This window comes from Lissotriton vulgaris, chromosome 11 (assembly GCF_964263255.1).
Source record: "Lissotriton vulgaris chromosome 11, aLisVul1.2, whole genome shotgun sequence".
NCBI lineage: Eukaryota > Metazoa > Chordata > Amphibia > Caudata > Salamandridae > Lissotriton > Lissotriton vulgaris.
Genome location: NC_141699.1, coordinates 861549330 through 861574110, shown reverse-complemented (window position 1 = coordinate 861574110; position 24781 = coordinate 861549330). Strand labels below are relative to the sequence as shown.

The 24781-nt window shown below is 45.3% G+C and overlaps 1 protein-coding gene across 1 annotated transcript in view; it reads right to left on the bottom strand.

Annotated features, from left to right (window-relative positions):
* Positions 1-24781, bottom strand: part of ING5 (inhibitor of growth family member 5) — a 575011-nt gene that overhangs the window by 28354 nt on the left and 521876 nt on the right. The window lies entirely within an intron of this gene.

Genomic DNA, 24781 nt, shown 5'->3' with positions numbered 1-24781 from the left:
TAGAGCTGTACATTCACATGCTTTACATACTCCAGCCATCTAGTGTTGGGTCCGGATGTTTGCAAGTTGTTTTTCTTTGAAGAAGTCTTTCCAGTCATGAGGTAAGGTGACTCCTCCTTTCGGTGATAGTGCGCACGGGCATCAAGTCCATTGTTAGATTTTTTTCCCGCAGAGGGTGAAAATGGAGTTAGTAAGTGTAGAATAGAGACGCCCATACATATGTATGTAGACTGATAAACTGCAACAACTACAGGAGACTAGGGAGGTGGATGGGCACATGTGAATCAACAGCTGTACATGCCAAGAACAGATGCTTACTGGGTAAGTGGCGTGATCCGTTCAAGGCATGTGAGCAGTAGATCACATGCTTTGCATAGATTATAATGCACTATACTCCCAAAGCGGTGGCTAACCTGAAGCCGTTGCAGTTGTTTGAAAAAGCCCAACAAAATACTAGGCAGCTTATGTTATTTTGCACATTATATACAGACCCCAGGGCGCGTTTTCTTAAATCAATTTTAAATGAAATTTGTTTCCGCTCCCATAAAGAGGGTTTTCATTATTTACATTCCCTAGCAAATGTTTACATTTGTAGCTTAGTTTTATAAAAATTGTTTTTATAATGAGGAAACGATATGCAATGTAAAAGTATGTAATTAGGTGTTTTATTGTCTGCGAAAGATATTATTTATGCTTTTTTATAAATATTGTCTTATTTTATGATTGTATGTCTTCCTTGTGAACTTTTATGATTCATCTGGAATCGAATAAAGGTTTCTGACTGACTGACTGACTTCAGGAGCCAAATCGCTAGGTTGAGTTCTTTGGGATTTGGATGCCTGATTTTTCCATGGCTCTGAGTGAGGCGACTGGAGTTGAGATGCAGCTTTTGGTGTGGAACTACTGAGAGCTGCAGAAGAGTGGTGAACAAAGGCTGATGTGCCCATGTAGGAGCTATGAGAATCAGTTTGAGGGATGTTTGTCTGAGCTTCCGAACTATTAACGGAATGAGTGGGGGAGGCGGAAAAGCATAAGCAAATATCCCTGACCAGGTCATCCATAGGGCATTGCCTTTGGATCGCAGGTGTAGGAACCTGGAGGCGAAGCTTGGGCATTTTTCAGTTTGGGATGTGGCGAACAGGTCTATGTGAGGGAATCCCCATTCCTGAAAGTAGGGGAGGAGAATCTGAGAATGAAGTTCCTGCTCGTGGATTTGCTGTCTCTGTCTGCTGAGAAGGTCTGCAATCTGATTGTTTACTCCAGGAAGATGTTCTTCCAGGAGATACATTTTGCGGTGTATAGCCCAATTCTAAATACCTTGTGCTAGGCGTAACAGTTGGAGAGAGTGTGCCCTGTCCTGTTTCTGTATATAGTACATAGGAATTGAAAAAGCTTTATTCAACTTTAAAATACATAAAATCATAAAAGCAACAAATTCATTACAATAACAGTATAATTTAAAATGCATACATTTTAGCACAGAGTTAAGCTTTTCCGTTTCTTTAAAATACTTTTTAAAAAACCCAGCATAAAGGCTACACATTTTTTTTCTTCAATTCCAATATAGTACATTGCTGTCATGTTATCTATGCGGACTAGGACTGCTTTGCCTATGAGGTGAGTTTGAAAAGCTCTGAGCGTTAGAAACACTGCTCGTAGCTCTAGGTGATTTATATGGAGATTCTTGTACTTTAGACTCCATAACCCGTGGATTGTTTGATTTTGTAGGTGAGCACCCTAACCAGTGAGCAATGTGTTTGCTGTTAGCACTGTCTGTGGAACAGGCTCGAGAAAGGGCAGCCTTTTGGATACGTTTTTGTGGGTTCCACCACTGCAGAGAGTGATGGGTGCTGCCATCTACCAAAACTAGATCGGTCAACTGACCCTGCGACTAGTACCACTGACTTGCTAAGCATTCTTGAAGGGGACACATGAGACGTCTTGCGTGGGGAACAATTACGATGCAAGAGGCCATCATCCATAGCAATTACATGAGTACTCTTGCTGGTAATGATTGGTTGGGATGAAACGAGTGAGAAGCGACTGAATACTGTGAAGTCTGGCTGTATTGGGAGAGGCTAGAGCATTTATGAAGACTCCTAGATAGGTTTGTGTGTTGGAAGGCTGTCGGTGAGACTTCAACTCGTTCACTGTAAAACCTAGTTGGTGAAGTAAGTGAATAGTGGTTTGTGTGTGTTGGGGACACATTTGGTAAGTGTTGGCTTTGATGAGCCAGTCGTCCAGGTATGGGAATACGAGGATGTTCTATCTTCACAAATTGGCTGAGACTACTGCCTGGCATTTGGTAAATACCCGGGGAGCAGTTAGGACTTTAAACTGTAGTACTTTGAATTGGTAATGGTGACCCGCTTTCATGACTCTGAGGTATTTGCGATGAGTGGGATGAATTGGAATGGGGAAATATGCGTCCTTTCAGTCTAAAGTAGATATAAAGCCATCCTGCTGTATAAGTGGGAGCACTTGTTGAAGTGTCACCATGTGGAAATGCTCTGACAGTATGTAGTGGTTTAGTTACCTGAGGTCCAGAATAGGTCTCAAGAAACCAAAGCCATCCTTTTTGATAATTAGAAAATGTAGGGAATACATGCCCGACCCTTGATATTGTAACTGTACAGGCTCTATGGTTCCTTTTAACAAAGACTGGACTTCCTGTTTCAGTAGGTGTAAATGTTCTGGTGACATTTTGTGAGAGCGTAGTGGAATGTTTGGAGGAATGTTGGTAAGCTCCAGGCAATAACCATGTTGGATAACTCCTAACACCCATTTGTCTGTGGTGATAGGTTGCCAAATAGAGAGAAATTGTAGAAGACGTCCCCCAACAGGTGTTAAATGATCGGGGGAAGTGTAGGCAAGTCACTACTTATTAGGGGAGGGGGATTTATGTGGTGTGGAACCTTTGCCCCTACCTTTGCCATTGTTACCTCTGTATCCTCCTCTAAAGAAGCCTCTTGTAGTGGAAGATTGATTGTGGCCTTTGTACGAGGCGGTAGTATTATCTGAGGACATGGTTTTTGACCCGCCACGATAGAAGGAGCAACAAAAGGAGCCACGATTAGAAGTGGACAGCAGAGCCCCCATTGACTTGGCTACTTCTGTATCTTTTTTCATTTTTTCCAATGACTTATCCACTTCGGGCCCTTAGAGATGCTCCTTGTCAAATGGAGTATTTAAAATAGACTGTGGGACTTCAGGTTTGAAACCCGAAATCCTTAACCATGCTGCCTCCTTAATAACACACTAGTGTTGATCTCTCTAAAGCTCATCTAATTGATGAATTTGAGATGAGCTTCCCTTCCTGCACTAAATCCTGATCTTTTGCTTTATACTCATCTGGAAGATATTGGGGCAGTTTCTCCATTTGATCCAAGCATGCCCTATCATACCTGGCTAGTAGGGCCTGGGTGTTAGCAATGCACCAATGATTTGCTGCTTGGGCGGCTACTCCTTTACCAGAGGTGTCTAACAGTTTTGACTCTTTGCCTGTAGGGGGAGCATCCCCTATAGTTTGTGAATTGTCTTGTTTACGGGCATTAGAAACAACCAAAGAGTCTAGTGGTAACTGTCCTGTAAAAAAAGCTCAATCTGAGGGAGCAGGTTTATAATTTTTGTCTATTCAGGGGGTGAGAATACGAGCACACATGGGGTCCTTAAAAATATCATCAGCATGTCTCATCATACCTTTGGGCATAGGCAGAGTCTGGCTAGCCCTTTGTGTGTTACTGAGTGTTTCAAATAAGAACTCTTTCTCTAGAGATTCCTTGAGTAACTGTACTCCATAATATTCTGCAGCTCTAGCAAGTAATTCTACAAATCCCACATTATCGTCTGGAGGGGAAGGCTTTGCAGGGTAAATATCTGGGTAACCTGTCGGTAAATCAGTGTTGTAATCCTTCCAGCTATCTATTGGTAACATTTTGTCTCCCGTGTCATCATCATCAGGTGGTGGTGGTGGTGGTGGAGAGTTAGTTGGTGTAATGAGTAAATGCTCCAATGGTGGGGAAGGTGGTGCAGGGGAACGTGGTGAAGGAGGAGGAGGAGAAGGGTTAGTACCTACATTCTTTCTATTCAAAGGAATATGATAAAGTGTGTCCTCTGATTCAGAATGCATGGAGTGACTTTTTGGTGCGGAAGATTTTAGTTCCAAAGCCATCTTTGATTTCGGTGTCAATGGTTTCGGCTCTGAAGTGGTTTTTGGCTTCGAGCCTGAAGGTTTTCGCTCGGTGCCTGACTTTGGCTAACTCGATCCAGAGCTGGAAGGCTTAGTGACACGTTTCGGGCCGTCAGAAACATCTTCTTGGTGGCGACCATGGTCCGAAGGTGGGGGTGGAACCGAAGCCTTTTGCTTGGGCTGATAGGGATTTTGGGGCAAGGGGTGTTCGGTACTCACGGGACGTTGACCTTGTGGTAAGTTTTCTTCCATCTCGGAGTCCGATTCCGCAATAGATGCAAGTTCTTCTTGTTCTTCCTCGGCCCCCTGTGCATCAAACTGGTGCTCGGATCCTTCACCGAAGATGTCCGGAGTGGGAGGCGCTAGGTGGCGCACAACCGTAATGGCCGCTCCTCTGTGAGGCTCCGGTAGCTCGGCCTCAATATCCTGCATTTCTCCTCTTCGTACCGGGGGGAAAATTGCCCAAATACCCTACCGCCTGCTAAACGAGGTGCCCTCCTGCTCCGGTGTAACTTTCAGCCTCTCCAGACCTCCAGTGTCTTCTCCCGAGCGGCTTCTACATTGCAGCGGGAGGTTGGCGCTGAGTTGCTCGGAGCCCTCTGCGTCCGCTGCCACTACGCAAGCCCCGAGCCTCACACGTGGTGCTAGGCCGCGGCACCGGACTGCACGCCGGCACCGATGCGCCATCTGGTTTCAACCTGCGCCTTCTAACAGCTCCCAGATCTACTGCAGTGAGCCCCTCACCTATGACTCCCTGGTTTTCGGCGGTGATCCCGTGAGGGAAGCGGAGACTGCGGCGCGACGGGCCTGGCCTGGCCATTTACAGCGCCCGCATCAGCTTGTGCCAGCCCAGCCACAGACTCAGGCCCCCAACCTCCTTTGCTTTCCGCTGGGCGCTGTTCAACTCCACTGCCCACCCAAATTAGTGTGCTGCTCACTGCCAAGGCGTTACCTGGGTACTCAGACACACCGCTGCATACTACAGCCTCCAGTCCCTGCTGAATCCTGGGCAACCCAGAGAGGGTCAGCCGTGTAGGAGAGTAGGGTCTGCATCCTATTGTTACCCCCACTTTTATTTATTTATTTAAAACATTTATAGAGCGCGACTGTCACCTGGCAGGTATCCTGGCGCTGGTAGCTTACTCCTGGGTTAGAAGCGATGGGAGTTGATTAAGGGGGGGCGGGGGTGGAAGGCTGGGGGAAGAGCCATGTTTTTATTCGTTTCCTGAAAGAAAGGAGCTGTGGAATTTGGCGAATGTCGGCAGGCAGACTTTTCCAGAGCTTGGCAGCAGCTACTCTGAAAGATCTTCCCCCGATCCTGGCCTTCTTAAATCTGGGTACTTTCACAAGGCAGGCGGTCGCGGATCGTAGCGTTCTGGTAGGGATGTACCAAGAGAACAGGTGTTGAAGAGGTCTTGGTCCAGAACCGTGTAGTGCCTTGAAGACCAAGCAAAGGGCCTTGAAGGCTATTCGTTGCTTCAAGGGAAGCCAGTGCAACTCGGCCAAGGCAGCGGTGGCCGAGGATCTCCTGGTCCATCCAAGGGCCAGTTTGGCGGCTGCCGACTGGACTCGTTGGAGTCTGTCCAACAGTAACGAGGGAGATTCAAGCAGGAGGGCGTTGCAATAGTCAAGGCGACTCAGAATAGTGCACCCGACTATCAATGCTCGGGCTGGAGGTGGTAATAATGGCAGGATTTTGCGCAGTGAGCGCATAAGGGCTGAGCAGGTGGCGACTGTTTTTGTAACCTGCGTTTCCATGCTAAGTTTGTTATTTAGCATGACGCCCAAATTGCGAACGCTGGCAACAGGTAGCGGATTGTTTGGGTTTTCCGGGGGCCAGAACTCCGCAGGCAGAAGGCGAGGTATACGGCTCGCAGGACAGAACAGAACCTCGGTTTTCGAGGAGTTGAATTGGAGGGAGTTCCGGTGTAACCAGCCTGCGGTGTCTCTTAGGCAGTTGTGGAAGGCTTCCAAAGGAATGGAATCTTCGCCCTCCCAAGAGAAAAGGAGCTGGGTGTCGTCTGCATAGTTTACTGTAGTCATATTGTGGGATTTAATTAAAGTGACCAGTGGTTTTAAGTAAACATTGAAAAGGATCGGACTGATAGAGTAACCCTGGGGTACACCGTGAGGGACTGGGGAGAAGGCAGATTGGAAAGGAGGGAGGGATACGGCCTGTTTTCTATCTCTGAGATAGGAGTGAAACCAGAGCAGGGCCGTGCAATCAACCCCAGCCTCTCTCAGCCCCTCAAGCAGGGTCTAGTGGTTGACAGTATCGAATGCGGCAGACAGGTCTAATAAGATCAAGGCCACGGCTTGGCCCCTGTCTGCACGCACTCGAAGTTCTTCCATGGCAGTAAGCACTGCTGTTTCTGTGCCATGGGCTGGACGAAATCCGAATTGGAAGTCGTCCAGAACGTGATGCTGCTCGAGGTGGGTTGAGAGGCAGGTGCTGACCCATCGTTCTATCACTTTCGCCGGAAAGGGCAGAAGTGATATGGGGCGAAAGTTGGAAAGGCATTCTGGATTCAGAGTTGGTTTCTTCAGTAGCGGGGTGATGAGCGCTTGCTTCCAGGGGTTGGGAACGAGTCCACAACCGAGAGATTGATTGCAGATCCTCTGGAGGGTGTGGAATAGCTCACTCCCGCATGCTTTCCAGGTTTTCGGGGGCAAAGGGTCAAGGGGGGATCTTGAGGTAATGCCCAGTGCCAGTTTCTCAAATTCTGCTCCAGGGATCTGGGGAAAGGCCAAGAGACTTTCCCTAGGAGGGCATGCTGAACTTGGGGGATCAAGGTTAGTGGAACCAGCTCCGGGGGGGGGGTTGGAGTATTATGTGATGGGGGAGTTGCCAGGTTGTTAATGATGGTCTCGATTTTGTCCGTGAAAAACTGTGCGAGATTGTCACAGAGGGTCTGAGATGGGGGAATAGATTTCTTGGCGCAGTCAGGATGTATAAGATTATCCAGAATTTGGAATATGCTTTTTGGACTGTTAGCTGCGTTAACTATAGTGGAGCAGTAGTAAGTCGATTTGCTCTCTGCAATGGCAGATTTGTAGTCACGGAGCATATTTTTCCAGAGGGTTTTATTATTGTCACAGTATCTGTGTCTCCACTTTCTCTCGGCCTGTTTGCAGGCTGATTTGAGAGTTTTCAGGGAGTCATTGTACCAGGGAGCAGGTGCTCTACCTTTGGGTTTGCAGTGTTTTAATGGGGCAACAGAGTCCGTGATGGAAGTGATTCTCGAGCTGAAGGCTCTGTAGTTGTTTTCAACCGAGCTGGTAGGAGAGAAACTATCCTCCGCATCAAAGACTTTGGTGGTGGTGCTGAGTTTTTCTAGGGCTTTCCAGTTTCGGTACGTAAATTCAGGTAGAGAGCTATTGTTGGGCTTTCTTATTGTGGTGCTGGTAATGTAGAGTTTAATGAGTGAGTGGTCCGTCCAGCTCATAGGCAGAATGTCGCCTACTTGTGTTAGATCAGGGCTCGAGAAAATAAGGTCGAGTCGATTGCCTGCAGAGTGGGTGGGATCCTTAATCAGTTGGTGAAGCCCCACGCTGTCACAGGACAACAAGAGGTTGTCTAGACCTGTATCTAGGCTGCCGTTTGGCCAGAGATTAAAGTCTCCTAGAATAACTAGTTTGTTGTGGGAAGCTGCCATGTTTGTAAAGATAGTGAGAAGAGCTTGCTGTTGCGGGATGGAAAATGCCCCTGGAGGTCGGTAACAGATGATTACCGTGAAGGTGACTCCTGGGTGGCAGTTTATGGCCAAACCAAAGAGCTCAATTCCAGGCACTGGGTCTATGTCTATGGTGTTTATTTGCCATGAGGCTCGGAAGATAATGCCAACTCCGCCGCCGCGGCCTTTGGGTCTGGGGAGATGCAGGATGTTGAAGTTTAAAGGGCAGGCAGATGCTAAATCGATATCACAGTTGGCATGTGTCCAAGTCTCAGTTAGGAAAAGGACATCTAGATGGTGGGATTCTATGAGGAGATTGATTTCAGTGGCATGCTTAGGTAGGGATCTGACGTTCAGCAGACCTCCTACGATTAAGCCCTTGTGGGTGAAGTCAGGTAGGGGAAAAGCTGTCTCTTCAAAGGTAAGCTTACCTTCGTGTGCAGACCCTCGTAGATTAAGCAGTGCATCCCGGGTGTAACGTGGGGACTGTGGGCCGAATTGGGCATAGTTGGTGGCGCTAGGCGCGTACTCGTCGCCGACGAGCGCAGACGAGCTTGCCTTAAGCGCGCCTTCGGCGCGCAATCGGCGTGCCCACTGCGCTCGTCCGCTGCGCTTCCGGTGTTGACACATGAATTATAGTGGCAACGAATGACGTGGGAGGGGGCGTGGCCAGCAAGAGATGGGCGTGACTGTAGTCTCCCTCGGCGTGCAATGGCGCCAAGAAACAAGCGATTCCGTTCAGACAGCTAATATTCAGCTGCTCGGCGAGTCAAGGGTGAGTGCCAAAGTAATAATCACTGTGCAAATAAGCAGGTATTTTAAAAACAGGACACACAACAGGTTAAAAAGCAGCAATAACGAGCTCCCGGCTTTTCGCCTCAGGAGTAACGCATACAATGGAGCAGCGCTAGTGCTCAGCGCGCTCTATTTATCTCTGTGGAGGGGGCGTGGCCAGCAAGAGATGGGCGTGACTGTAGTCTCCCTCGGCGTGCAATGGCGCCAAAAACAAGCGATTCCGTTCAGACAGCTAATATTCAGCTGCTCGGCGAGTCAAGGGTGAGTGCCAAAGTAATAATCACTGTGCAAATAAGCAGGTATTTTAAAAACAGGACACACAACAGGTTAAAAAGCAGCAATAACGAGCTCCCGGCTTTTCGCCTCAGGAGTAACGCATACAATGGAGCAGCGCTAGTGCTCAGCGCGCTCTATTTATCTCTGTGGAGGGGGCGTGGCCAGCAAGAGATGGGCGTGACTGTAGTCTCCCTCGGCGTGCAATGGCGCCAAGAAACAAGCGATTCCGTTCAGACAGCTAATATTCAGCTGCTCGGCGAGTCAAGGGTGAGTGCCAAAGTAATAATCACTGTGCAAATAAGCAGGTATTTTAAAAACAGGACACACAACAGGTTAAAAAGCAGCAATAACGAGCTCCCGGCTTTTCGCCTCAGGAGTAACGCATACAATGGAGCAGCGCTAGTGCTCAGTGCGCTCTATTTATCTCTGTGGAGGGGGCGTGGCCAGCAAGAGATGGGCGTGACTGTAGTCTCCCTCGGCGTGCAATGGCGCCAAGAAACAAGCGATTCCGTTCAGACAGCTAATATTCAGCTGCTCGGCGAGTCAAGGGTGAGTGCCAAAGTAATAATCACTGTGCAAATAAGCAGGTATTTTAAAAACAGGACACACAACAGGTAAAAAGCAGCAATAACGAGCTCCCGGCTTTTCGCCTCAGGAGTAACGCATACAATGGAGCAGCGCTAGTACTCAGCGCGCTCTATTTATCTCTGTGGAGGGGGCGTGGCCAGCAAGAGATGGGCGTGACTGTAGTCTCCCTCGGCGTGCAATGGCGCCAAGAAACAAGCGATTCCGTTCAGACAGCTAATATTCAGCTGCTCGGCGAGTCAAGGGTGAGTGCCAAAGTAATAATCACTGTGCAAATAAGCAGGTATTTTAAAAACAGGACACACAACAGGTAAAAAGCAGCAATAACGAGCTCCCGGCTTTTCGCCTCAGGAGTAACGCATACAATGGAGCAGCGCGAGTGCTCAGCGCGCTCTATTTATCTCTGTGGAGGGGGCGTGGCCAGCAAGAGATGGGCGTGACTGTAGTCTCCCTCGGCATGCAATGGCGCCAAGAAACAAGCGATTCCGTTCAGACAGCTAATATTCAGCTGCTCGGCGAGTCAAGGGTGAGTGCCAAAGTAATAATCACTGTGCAAATAAGCAGGTATTTTACTGCAGGTACTTTTTGCTGTGATTCACTGGTTTTTCGACTTTAGTATGGATGTGGCCCTGCTAACTAGGCCCACAGCCTAGCTGTTCTCTCTCTAAATTGATACCATGTACTTTAGGTACATACCAGATTGGTTACTGGGTCACCCTTGTGAGCCCCTGTATATAGTACCTTAGGTACCCAGGGCATAGGTGCACCTTAGGCCTACCAGGGGCTGCAGCATGTATTGTGCCACCCCTGGTTAGGCCTTGACAATCCTGGACGCAGAGTGCTTGGTTTTGTGTGAAAGGGTACCCTAGCATGAGTTGAGCCCCTCTGCAGCTTTCGGAACCATCTCCTTATAGCTGTTGTATGATATACCCATACCATATAATCTTAAGTGCATTATAATCCTCGCGGTTAATGCTCGCTTTGGTTTTGCTTTATCAAAACATGTTGTGTAAGGTGTCAAACACTTTGGAATACTACCCCTGCCAGTTCTGGCGGCAGGGGTAGCATTCCACCCTTCTAGAGTGAGAAGACATGTAGTTACTGGTAGACCCGGTTAAAGTTAAACAGAGCCCCACCATCACAAAATGGATGCTGCTGCCACAGACACGAGTCTGCCCTCCTGCTGCTGGACGAAACTCCGTCAGGGGAGGCCTGGACAATAGGTTTCCTGTCCCGGGAGGTGCTGGCACCTCCCCCAGACAGGCTTTAGAGTATTGGGGCAGGGTGGGTTGCGTTCAGTGAAGACTTTTCAGACACTGCCTGGGGCACACAAGGTGCTCCATGCATTTCCCAGTTAAAACCGGATGCTGGGGCACTCACACCCAGCTCAGGCGCGAAACTGGTCTTATATTTTAGTATATGGGTTGTGAGGCCCCTAGGGCATAACGTATACTGTGCAACTTATCGTATGCTAATTAAGTTCCTTGTATTGTACTTTTACATCTGACCTCATAAAGAGTCCAGAGGGGTTGTGTTTAGAATAAATTCATATATATTTGATATATACTTTGTGTGGTGTGCTTTCATTTGTCCATTCAAGAGATTATAATTGGTAAAACAACTTGCCTCTAAGTGTTAGCCTGAAGGCTGCTCTCCACAGCTACCACTAGGATAGCTTTCTATAAGGTTGACTTTACAACCTAACATCAATAAGGGTTGTTTGGACATGTGCAAGGTGCCCACTAGAATAGTGAACATCATATATAAATGTAAATGTAAATGTAAATGTACATGTATTTATATAGCGCAAATCGCCCACATCGCAGGCATCTATGCGCTTGCTTAGGGAACCCGTCCTGGTATTCCCCTGTGAGATACCCCGGCAGGGTATCCACAAGGTGAAAGCCAGGCATCCCGCCGCGAGGGGCCGTTGTGGAGATTAAGCAAGCTATTGCCCAGAGTCGCAGAGTGTGAACCCGTGAGTCGAGTAGGCACCGGAGCGAGAATTATCGAGTCCGTGGAATTATTGAGCCCAACCCCCGTCGGGGCGGGGAATTGAACCCTGGTCCAGGGCCGATCTCAGCTTCCGGGTCTGCCACCTCTAACCCCTGAGCCACACTTCTCCACTATCAGGCCAACTTCTCACATTGGTGTGCAGCGTGTGGGATTACAGCTTGCATTGTTTTACCAAATAATCTTGAGAATATCATTTGAAAATTCACATTAAGGTACCAGTAGGTACATATGAATCATGACTTATAATACATAAGTTCTACTGAACTTAGAAGTTGTAGGTGGTAAGGGCTTAACACACCCTAACTACAACTCCTAGAGAGGTTCTAGTAGGAAACCAAGTAGTGTAGGTAGGTGCACAAACCACACCTCACTAGTCATGGCTTTAAAGGCAGGAGCTAGTGCATCTCTGCCAGATGTCAGCAAGGAGCAGACATCTAATTATGACGCATTCTCTCACCAAGAGTTGAGAGGTTTGTGTGCCATAAGGAAATTAAAGCAAGGGCAGAGTCCCACCACCCAACACCTGATAGATATCTTAGTGGCAGATAACTTAGAAAAGGCATCAGATTCAGATACACAAGGTGGGGATCGGGGCCATCCATCATCAGAAGAAGATTCTAGTGGGGTCCCCCACCAGGACTCTGAGGATGATGAGGATGCAGACCAGGAAGTGGTTGTTGAACCCAACCTGGAAGACAGAGGGCTACTTGGAGATGGAGAGGGCCTACTAAGGCGTCCCTCTATCCCCCCACGTAGGACTACTGGTGTACCTAGGAGGCCCAGATCACCCTCAAGGGAATCTGAGCATTCTGATACATCAATAGGGTCCTCCGTCTCATCTCAAAGGAGAAGAACCTCTCCTGAGAAGATGGAACATGAAGCTAGAATGAAAGAAGTCAAGCTGAGAATCAATAAGGGTCGATTAGACTGGTGCAAGGTGCCCACTAGAACTAGTGCACATCATATGCCAGGCTAACTTCTCACATTGATGTGCAGCGGATTGGATAAAAGCTTGCATTGTTTTACCAAATAATCTTGAGAATATCATTTAAAAAATCACATTAAGGTACATGTAGGTACATATGAATCAAGTCTTATAATACATAAGTTCTACTGAACTTAGCAGTTGTAGGTGGTAAGGGCTTAGCACACCCTGACTACAACTCCTAGAGAGGTTCTAGTAGGAAAACAAATAGTGTAGGTAGGTGCACACACCACACCTCACTAGTCATGTCTTTAAGAGCAGGAGCTAGTACCTCTCTGCCAGACGTCAGCCATGTGCAGACAACTAAGTATGATACCTTTAGTTTCCAAGATTTGAGAAGCTTATGTGTGGTCAGAAAGGTAAGACAAGGAGAGAGTCCAACCACCCAGCACCTAGTGAATCTTTTAGTGGCAGATGACCTAGAAAAGGCACCAAACCCAGATGCACAGGGTAGCAGGGAGGGGGGACTTTCCTCATCGGAAGAAGATCCTAGTGGGGTCCCCCACCTGGATAATGATGCTGATGATGAGGATGTAGAACCAGGCTGAGGTTGATGACCCCAACCTGGGAGACACAGGACTACCTGAGAATGGGGAAGGCCTAGGAAGACCTCACTCCAGACCTCCAAGTAGGCCTAATGGTGAGAACAGAAGACACAGATCTCTTTCAGATGAATCTGAACATTCTGACTCACCAATAGGGTCCAATGCCTCAGCTCAGAGGAGAATGACTTTCCCTCATAGACGAGAGCATAAAGGAAGAATGAAAGAAGTCAAGCTTAGGATCAAGAGGCAAGAAGTTGCCCTTGCAAAAGAGACCGTAGCTCTTGAAAGAGAGAAGAAATCGTGTGGGCTAGAGCCCACTGGTGGGAGCATGATCCCTAGTGGTAGGGATAGGTCTCATGACCATAGAAACCTGAACAAAATGTTCCCTCCCTATCAGATTGGGGATGACATCCACAAGTGGATAACTGCTTTGGAGAGGGCCTGCAAAGTACAGCAGGTACCCCAAAGTCAGTGGGCAGCAATATTGTGGCTCTCCTTTGCAGAAAAAGGCAGAGACAAGCTCCTCACTGTTAGAGATGAGGATGCTGACAACTACTATGTCCTGAAGAGTGCTCTGATAGATGGGTTTGGCCTAACCACTGAACAGTACAGGTTGCTGTTCAGAGACACCCAGAAGACACAGACTCAGGACTGGACAGATTTTGTAGATTGTGCTACGAAGGCTCTGGAAGGCTGGTTACTGGGCAGTAAAGTAAGTGACTATACAAGATTGTATAACCTTATAATGAGAGAACAGATTCTTAATAATTGTCGGAACCAGTTATTGCATCAGCACTTGGTTGACTCTGATTTGACCTCTCCCCAAGAATTGGGTAAGAAGGCAGACAAATGGGTCAGAACCAGGGTGAAGCAGAAGGTACAGAACCAAGGTGGTGACCAGAAGAAGCAAGAATAAAAGGGTGGGGAGAAGGCAAAAGACCAGAAGTCTTTTGAAGGTCCCCAAAAAGCTTCTAATGGTGGGGGTTCCCAACAATCCAAAAAGAAAGAAGGTCCAAAGAAACCTTGGTGCAAGATTTGTAAAGTAAATACTCACTGAACCAGTGATTGTGCCAAGAAGGAGACAGCTCCAGCCACCATTGCCCCTAAGGCAACTGTTCTCCTTAGTGCAGCTACAAGTGGTGGTTCTCAACAGAAGGGTGTAGTAGGGTTAACCCTAGGAACTGAGATGGATTCTGGCCTAGTCAGAATACCAACTCAAGCTGTTTTGATCTGTGATGTGGACATACCCATGTCCTCTACTGTGAGACCCAGTAACTTGAGCAAGTACAGACAAACTCCTTTAATCAACTTGGTTGACTCTGATTTGACCTCTCCCCAAGAATTTGGTAAGAAGGCAGACAAATGGGTCAGAACCAAGGTGAAGCAGAAGGTACAGAACCAAGGTGGTGACCAGAGGAAGCAAGACCAAAAGGGTGGGGAGAAAGCTAAAGACCAGAAGTCTTCACAAGGTCCCCAAAAAGCTTCTAATGGCGGGGGTCCCCAACAATCCCAAAAGAAAGAAGGCCAAAAGAAACCATGGTGCAAAAACTGTAAAAGTAATACTCACTGGACCAGTGAGTGCACCAAAAAGGAGACAGCTCCAGCCACCATTGCCCCTAAGGCAACTGTTACCCCTAGTTCAGCTCCAAGTGGTGGTTCTCAACAGATGGGTGTTGTAGGGTTAACCCTGGGAACTGAGATGGACTCTGGCCTAGTCAGAGTACCAACTCAAGCTGTTTTGATCTGTGATTGAGTAATGGATATGTCCTCCTCTGTGAGTCCCAGTCTCCTCTGTGAGTCCCAGTAACCTGGGCAAGTACAGACAAACTCCTTTAGTCAATGAGAAAAAGGCTCAGGCTTACAGGGACACAGGTGCCAGTGTCACAATGGTGATACCGGACTTTGTGGACCCTGGATAGATCATACTAGGTGAAACTTACCTAGTGACCAATACTAGCAATGTCACTATCACACACAGTATGGCAGTTGTTAATTTCTCCTGGGGAGGGGTAAATGCCCTTAAGAAAGTTGTTGTTAGTTCAGACTTCCCTGAAAAATGTTTGCTTGGCAATGACCTAGAGACTTCAGCCTGGTCTGAAGTGGTGTTTAGGACTCATGCAGAAAAGTTAGGAATCTCAGAACATGTCCTTGCAGGGACTAGGCCACAGGTCTAAAAGTCTAACACTGAACAGGCACTGGATTCTGTAATAATGGACCAGTTACCTACCAGAAAAAGGAGCAGTAGGTTTAAGGCAGTGCCTTCACCTCTGCCTTAGGATGAGGATCAGCCTTCTGAGGAAGCTGATTGTGAGCCTGAAGAAGGAACTGTCCTAGAGGAACTTGAACAGGTTGAGTTTCTTGGGACAGGGGAACCTTCCAGGGCAGATCTGAGGCAGGCACAGTTGGACTGCCCCTCTTTTGAACTCCTCAGACAGCAAGCTGCTGCTGAGGCTGCAGGGAATGCTAGTGGCACCCATAAAGTTTATTGGGATAAAGGGCTCCTGTATTCAGAGGGTAGAGACCCCAGGCTTGGTGCTTCCAGGAGGTTGGTCATACCTTTGGCATTCAGGGGCTTTCTTTTAACACTAGCCCGTGATATTCCCTTAGCAGGACAGTTTGGCCAGAACAGGACTTGGGACAGGCTTGTCCCTCACTTTCACTGGCCCCACATGTCAGAAGACACCAAGGAGATTTGTCGCTCCTTTGTCACCTGCCAAGCCAGTGGCAAATCAGGTGGCACTACAAAGGCCCCCCTTATACCACTACCAGTGGTGGGGGTTCCCTTTGAACGTGTAGGGATTGACAATGTTGGACCAATGGATCCCCAAAAAGCCTCTGGGCACAGGTTTATTCTGGTGGTAGTGGATCATGCCACCAGGCACCACAAAGGACCCCCTAATACCACTACCTGTGGTGGGGGTTCCCTTTGAAAGAGTGGGGATTGATATTGTTGGACCAATGGATCCTCAGAAAGCATCTGGGCATAGGTTTATCCTGGTGGTAGTGGATCATTCCATCAGGTACCCAGAAGCTATACCCCTACAGCACCTGTTGTGGAAAGAGCCCTCTTGGGAGTTTCTCAAGAGTGGGTTTCCCTAAGGAGGTTGTATTAGACAGATGTGCAAACTTTATGTCTAATTACTTAACTGCAATGTGGAAGGAGTGTGGTGTGAACTACAAGTTCACCACACCCTATCATCCACAGTGCAATGGTTTAGTGGAGAGATTTAACAAGACCTTAACCCCTTTGCTGCGGCAGCTATTCCGCCCGTCACGGCTCGCAAGTGAGCTGTGCTTGTGACGGAACGGTTCCGTCACGAACGCGCCCGCTCAATGGAACGCGCCGCGCAGGCGCAAAATCAGCGCCGCGCAGGCGCGCCGAGCGGGCCGTGACGGAACCGTTCCGTCACAAGCACAGCTCACCCGTGGCTTGTGACGGAGCGGTTCCGTCACAAGCATACAAGGGGTTAAAGGGTATGATTAAGGGTCTCTCTGAAAAGCTCAGGCGGAGATGGGATATCCTAATGCCCTGCCTTTTATTTGTGTTCAGAGAGGTTCCACAGAAGGGGGTTGGCTACAGCCCTTTTGAACTTCTGTTTGGGCATCCTGTAAGAGGACCGCTTTGTCTGGTAAAGGAAGGATGTGAGTTACCTCTCAAACTTCCCAAACAAGATATTGTAGACTATGTACCTGGTCTCCGTACGAAAAAGGCAACCAAAAACCTGGAGACCAGTCAGGAATTACAGAAAGCTTGGCATGACCAAAAGGCTGTGCTGACTGTTTACCAGCCAGGACAGAAAGTGTGGGTGTTGGAACCTGTGGCCCCAGCAGCTCTCCAAGACAAGTGGAGTAGACCCCACACTATTGTTGAACAGAAGGGAGAGGTTACCTATTTGGGAGACCTTGGAACTACCAGCAGCCCCCACAGGGTGCTTCATGTCAACAGACTGAAACCATATGTTTACAGGGCAGACATGGGCTTGCTCATGGCTACTGATGAAGTACAGGAGGAAGAGCTGACCCTCTCCCAGACTTGCTCTCTCAGAACCCTGATGATGGATCAGTTGATGGTGTAGCTTTTGCAGGCAGCCTCACTGACCAGCAGCAAAGTCACTGCAGACAAGTTCTGCAACAATACCAACATATGTTTTCACTGACTACAAGTCAGACTACCTGGTGCACTCATGATGTGGACACCGGAGACAGTCTGCTTGTTAAAAATAAGATTTACAGGCAACCTGATCCTGTCAGGGACTGTATCAGGACTGACGTCCAGAAAATGTTGGAATTGGGAGTGATTGAACCTTCAGATAGCCCTTGGGCTAGTTCAGTAGTCCTAGTGCCAAAACCTCACACCCAGGGTGGTAAGAGAGAGATGAGGTTTTGTGTAGACTACAGAGGTCTCAATGACGTCACTAAGACAGATGCCCATCCAATACCCAGAGCAGATGAGATCATAGATAAGTTGGCATCTGCCAAATTTCTGAGCACATTTGATCTGACAGCTGGCTACTAGCAGATCAGACTAGCCGATGATGCAAAGCCAAAGACAGCATTTTCAACCCCTAGTGGACATTATCAATTTGTGGTAATGCCCTTTGGTCTGAAGAATGCACCTGCCACATTTCAAGGGTTGGTGAATAAAGTCCTCACATGCCTGGATGACTACTGTGCAGCTTATCTGGATGATATTGCTGTCTTAGCTCCACCTGGGAAGATCACCCGATCCACCTGAAAAATGTTTTGGAGGCCCTACAAAAAGCAGGCCTAACTATCAAGGCTACTAAGTGCCAGAAAGGGCAGAGTCAGGTTGTGTAACTGGGCCATCTTGTACGTGGAGGCCAGGTTCAACCATTGCAGAGCAAAATCCAGACCATAATGGACTGGACTGCTCCAACCACCCAGAGTCAGGTCAGAGTTTTCTTGGGCCTGACTGGGTACTATAGGAGATTTGTCAAGAGGTATGGTTCCCCTTAGGCCTACCAGGGGCTGCTGCATGTATTGTGCCACCCCTGGTTAGCCTTCCAAACTGACACCACAGGTCTGCACTTGCAGCCTGGGTAAGGTGGTGTAATCACCCCTTACTTAGATATAGTATACCTATATCTATATATATATATCTATATCTATATATATATATATATATATATATATATATATATATATATATATATATATATGAGGTACGTGGCGCTCCCGCAAGCAACACACAGCAATTCAGCCGATCAGTAGACACAGGAACCAGCAAGACCCGTAGTTTGGTGCAAATATTTTATTTCAGTTTATAGCCCTGCACCAGTCCGCCATGACGCGTTTCGGCTAGAGATAGCCTTGATCAAATGACCAATATATATATATATATATATATATATTACCTACTGGCGATAGCCAGTAGGTATATATAGTTAGGATTTTTTCTCTATGGAACTTTTGAAAATTCTATGTCTAATAACTTTGGCGTTTGTGGACGGAATCGGCTGAATTTTTCAGGAAAATGGCACATTTTGTTTCTGATCAGACCCTGAAAATTTGGGGGGGGGGGTTTCGTCAAGGGGGGGCCGAGAAAAAAGGGGGGTCCCAAAACGCGTTTTTCCCATGTTAATTTCCATAGGGCGTTTGGCCTCACTTTTATGGAATGGATTTACACGAAACTTGGCAAAATTGTAGGGACTGTTAGCCCGATGTGCCTTTGCTGGGGCTCAATATATGTGCTCCAGTGGATTTTGAGAAATTAACGTTTAAAAAAACAGATATATCTGTGACAGCGTCCTCGATAGCGCACCAGTTCGCATACTTTTCGCGTCTTGGAGCTTTGCGAAGCGAAGCTGATTGGTTCTCCGGTGTCTGTCAACATTCTAAACAGTCCGTAGCGGCCGCCATCTTGTCTCTCGGTAGGATCGAGAGACAAGAGGAGGCCAAAACGAAGGGGGAAATGAAGGAAAGGGGGCAAGGTAGACCCCTTATGACCCCCTAGGATTGATTAGGGGGATATTAAAGTGCCCCGCGGGGCCAAAAAAAACAAAAAAAAATTTCGTGGGGTGCGCCCGGTTCGCGTACCGGAAAGCGGTCTGGGGAGCGTACTATAAGGAAACAAGAATGATTGACTTTTAACTTATTGTATGTTTATTGATTGTTCGTTTTGTTGGTTTTTTTTTGTTTATTTTTATTTACGTAGCAACATGTAGGTACCAATGCAGAGTCTAAAAATCAATAAACGCCGTCTCCTTTGTAGATATCTTGCATGTTGTTACAGAAGTTATTGTGGTATATGGAATTCATACCATAGTCTGTCAGGAAAGCCGAAACAACATGGAGGCAGGAGATGATAAAGAGATGTTAAATACACATTGGAGATTATATAGTGGAAGAAAGGAAGTAACTATGAGCAAACTTAGTATGTAACACAAAAAAGTTGCAAAGTTAATAGTATATAGTACATTTCCACGGTCGGTGATATCAAAAGGAAGAGTTAATAATTTGATGTCATCGCTGCGACATAATGCGACGAGGAAATCACCCAAAAACACATACAATTTGAAAAGAAATGAAGAGTCCAAGTACATCAACGACTACAATCCAGTCATTTTGTCCATGTGGAATGCTAACATGGATATACAGTTTGTGGCTGACAACTGTATGGCTGTGGCTCGGTATGTGACGTCTTACATAACCAAAAAAGAAAAGACAGAACTGAAGGATATGTGGGAGGATATTTCCCATGAAAAGAGCCTCAGTAAGAAGTTGTACAGTTTCAGTCTGAAGATGTTGTCGCATCGAGAAATCGGAGCTTATGAATGTTCTGACCGGTTATCTTCAGCAAGTCTCTATGCCAAATCTAGGAGTATCATTTGGGCGAGTCTTGGTCTTGCTGCAACGCGTAATCGAGTTCTGAAACCTGTACGGGAAATTGAGTATTTGGCGGAGAAGGAGCCAAACAGTACAGATATTTTGAAGACCAACATGTTGGATACATATTATCCAAATAGAAGCAGTCACCTGGAGAATGTTTGTCTGTATGATGTTCTTCAAAATTACGTTTTCAAGAGGAACATTAAAGAAGATATTGATAAAGGAATGTATGCTGTAATTGGAAGTGAGGGATGTCTGGTCAAGCAAAAAAATGTCAATTGATAAACCATCGAAAGTTAAATTGCGAATCTCCAGAAAGAAAAGAGTTTTTCTATTTAGCTCTTTTGCAACTTTTCAAACCTTGGCGTGCAGAAGAGGAACTGCTTGGGGATTTCCTCTGTTACGAAGACTCTTTCAATGCAGCCAAGGAGTCCATAGAATGTCCTGTTTTTCCAAAATATCTAGAAATGTTGAATGCAGAAATCGAGCAGGAAGCAACAATTGCAGCCGAGATTGCTAGAGACAGTTCTCAGGACAGTCAGTGTTCTGTTTCATTGAGTCAGGATCCACTAGGAGAACCAGTTATCGAAAATGAAGCTGCCACTGCCATGATTGAAGTGGAAAGAGCCATGGCACATGCTCAGGAGGATGCGGTTAACTTAGAAGATTTGGAAAGACAACTTAACGTTGAGCAGAGGAAAATATATGACGAAGTTACCAACCAAATTGAGCATGGATTAAGTCATGAGAAGAAAGAGTGCTCATGTACGTCCTTGAAGCCTATCCGACAATACGTGAGTGGAGAAGCAGGAACTGGAAAAAGTTTCCTCATTAAAGCAATTAAATGTTATCTGCAGAAAAGGACTGAGTCAACGCTGTCTTGTGTTGTCACCGCTCCAACTGGACTGGCAGCTCATAACATTAAAGGGATTACTTTGCATCGGTTACTGATGCTGCCAGTGGAGCATGAAAACAAATTACAATATCACAAGTTATCTGGGGATGCTTGTTGTGAAGTATCTAGAGTGTTGAAGAAGATGAAACTTCTTATCATTGACGAAGTAAGCATGGTTTCCAATGTCATGCTTGCCTTTGTGCATTTGAGAATGCAGGAAGTTCTTAAAACAGAGTATGATGTGTTATTCGGTGGCAAACACATCATTGTTTTTGGTGATCTTCTGCAGCTGACACCAGTGAAAGGACAACCAGTGTTTAAACTGCTTACACATGAAGATACCAAGAAGTGCCTAGGGAGCATTGGCAACGTTAACATATGGTTAAACTTCAGTTATGCTGAGCTGCGTGAAAATATGCGTCAGGCGAAGGACGAAGATTACAAGAATATTCTACAAGATGTTAGAATCGGGAAAGTGACTGAGCGTGGTAAAGAAGCTTTACATGGACGCTTACTGTCAAATTTATATCCAGAAGAAGACGTTTTGCCAGAGGATATTTTTCAGAAAATTACTGTGAAGAAATCTGGAATATGTTTGATGCCAACTCTTGCAGAATGTTCCATCTTTAACAACAAAATGTTGAATTTAGAAAAACAAGAGATTGTGAAACTGGAAGCTATTGACAAAATAGAGCATATGGGAGCAACAATTATTTTGTCTGAGAATATGAAATCTAAATTGGATTCATTAGAGAAGACTATATCTAAAACTGCGGGTTTTGAAAAGACTTTGAATGTGTGCTTAAATAGCCGAATCATTTTGAGAAGGAATTTACATGTTGAAAGAGGTCTGGTAAATGGATCAATGGGTAATGTTGTTGATTTTGAGAAATACAGAAATAGAGATGGAATTGAATTTTTAAAAATTACATTTGATGGCATTGAGGAAGTACAGCTAATTGCTCGTTGCTCTGCTAGGTTTTTGCTTGTGAAAGACTTATATGTTCGCCGTAAGCAGTTTCCTGTTTGCTTGGCATATGCGGTGACAATTCATAAATCGCAAGGTTTAAGTGTAGACACTGCTTTAGTGAATATTGGCAGTTCTGTATTCAAAGAGGGTATGGCTTATGTAGCATTGTCACGAGTCAGAACTTTATCAGGATTGTACTTGATTGACTGTGATGTCACAAACATTTGTGCGGATCTAGATTGTGTTAAGGAATACAATAGGTTAAGAAGAGAGTATGTGCCACATTTGCCTCAATATCCTTTGTTTGAGAAACGTGTGGTAGGCCGGAAACGAAGAAATATCAGTAATAGTAGTGAGGTTGTAGCAAAAAGACCAAAAGTCGATGAACCAAAAATTGTAAGCAGGAATAAAATGAATTCTGTTGAAGATGTTGTTGGTTTTAAATTTGAAAATAGTTCTGGTGTCAACTGCTATGCTAATGTAGTGGTTAATGTTCTCTTTTCACTAGAAACTTTCAAAGAACAGATTGTGAGCAATTCGGAACAAAGTTTATGCTGTTTGTTGAATTATGTGTTAGAGAAATGTAGTGGTGATAGAACCAGAGTATAAAGTGTGTCTGAAATTCGTTTTCTATTAGACGAATGTTAAGGTCAAACGGAATTCTCTGAAAATATTCAGCAGGATTGTCAGGAGTTTTTAATGTATATGCTTGATGTATTGCAAGATGAGGGTGTAGATGTAGATTATCTATTTGGCCTTTCTTATCAACGGCAGCATGACTGCGAGAACTGTAGGCTATCAAGTACTACTACTGTAGACTCAGAAAGATTTATATATTTAACTTTGCCTGACAGTAAATCAGTATCCTTCAATAAGCTAGTAAAGGGAGCCGATCAAAACATGGAGTGCAGCCAATGTAAGTCTGGAATGCTGTCCACGTTAATTTTACGAAGTTATGGCCAGTACGTCATTTTAATGTTCCAACGATGTAGGCCTGATGGAACTAAATTGACAACTTTAATTAATAATTTTGTGGCTTCGCAGTTGTCAATATCAGGAAGGACTTTTATAACTACTGCAATTATATATCATAACGGTCCTTCAACTAATTCAGGACATTATACAGCTTATTTGAAATCTGGAAACGGTTGGTCATTCTGCAATGATTCTGTTTTAACTTTCAAAAAAAGATTGCCTTTCCACCTTCAAAATTCTTACCTGGTGTTCTTACAACCAAAATTTTAGGAAAGGAAGCTTGGGATTTGTTTAGAGGAATTTACAGAGGTTTTAATGGCTCCTACTATATATGGCCTTGTGGATAATTGTAGTACAGAGCGAAAACTGTTTGTTTTTATAAGCAAAGTCAAGCAACAGATCAAAATAAGGAGTAGAGGAAATGTAAGTCGGCAATGCTGTCCACATTATTTATGGAAACTTATGGATAAAATGTCATTTTACAATTTCAACTACTTAAACTTGAAGAAAATAAGTTGTCCAGTCTAATTAAAAATGTTTTGGCTACACATTCATCGATTTCAGGAAGAACATTTGCAACTGCAGCTATTATATAATATGCTGGTCCTTTGACAACATCTGGATATTACACAGCTTATTTGAAATTTAAAAAATGGCGAGTCTTTCAGCAAACATTACCAATTGAGTATGAAGCAATGTTGCCTTTTAACTTGATTTTTGAAGTCAGAATTTAGGGTAGGTAATTGGACTATAATGATTCTAGGTGTTCCTGTAACTTAGTGTGCTGTTTCAAATTGCTTTGTATGTCTCAGTTTTCTTAAAACAATTGAGTTTATCTTTCAGAAAGTGGCGGGCAGAAAATAGTAACAGCACAACAGAGTATAAGCTGTTCATAGGATATCCTTTGACGTCATAGAAAGTAAGTTACTTTGGAGAAGTTCCTATTTCTGCTTATTTATATTATTTGGGTTTTTTAAACACAATCATTTTGATTGTGTTTTTTTCCCAGCTGTTATATGATGAATACCTTCAACTCACTATTTTTAGTGAAATTTGATATTTTCTGATAACAGCAAAAATAAACCATTAAATATGGTTAATTAATTTTCTACTTTGAATTGTGATTTCTAATATGTATATGGATTGGTGTGGCTCACTGGTTAGAGGCGGCAGACCCAGAAGCAGAGGTCGTCCCGGGACCAGGGTTCGATTCCTGACGCGGCAGGATCTTGGGCCATGGTCAGCAGACTCAATAATTCTCGCCTCGGTGCCTACTCTAACCATGGGTCCCACTCAGCAACTTTGGGCAATAGCTTGCTTAATCTCTACTAACGGCCCCATCAGCGCCGAGGATGCCTGGCTTCACCTTGGGGATGCCCAGGAGGGACCATCTCACAGGGAAAGCCAGGATGGGTTCCCCAGCGGTATACAGTGCCGGGACGCCTCTTTGCTGGGGCAGCTGTGCGCTTTACTAGTATACCACATTTAACATTTAACATTCATTTTGTCTTATGCTCACTGTTTTTTTACCATCTTGAATTAATTTAAATGTTTTTGTTCTTTCTTACACAGATTAAAAGTATGAAAATGATAATACAATACGGTAATGACAATTATACGGTAAGCGTTTAGTACTCTTTACGTTACATGTCTATCAGATTTAACTTTTATTACTTCCTCTGCTTCTTTTTTTTAACCCTTAGTTTCCTGTCTTTGCTACTTCCTTCATTTCTTTTTCTATTACTTATTTATACTACTCTTTTCACTTCTTTTATCAATCCCTCTTTCAACAGTAACTGTGTGTTACTCCCTCTATTTTTCTTTCTTTTCACATTACTCTCTGTTTATTAACTCGTCTTTTTTTAAAAAATATTTTTTTTACTTCGCTCCTGGTTCGCGTACCCGAACGCTAACCGGGAAGCGTATCAAAAGAAATAGAGGATGCTAGAGTGCTAAACATTCTAGCAATTTTTTTAAAAAGGGAAGGTAGTTCTGAAAAGAACTTTTTTTTATTATTTTTGATGTTT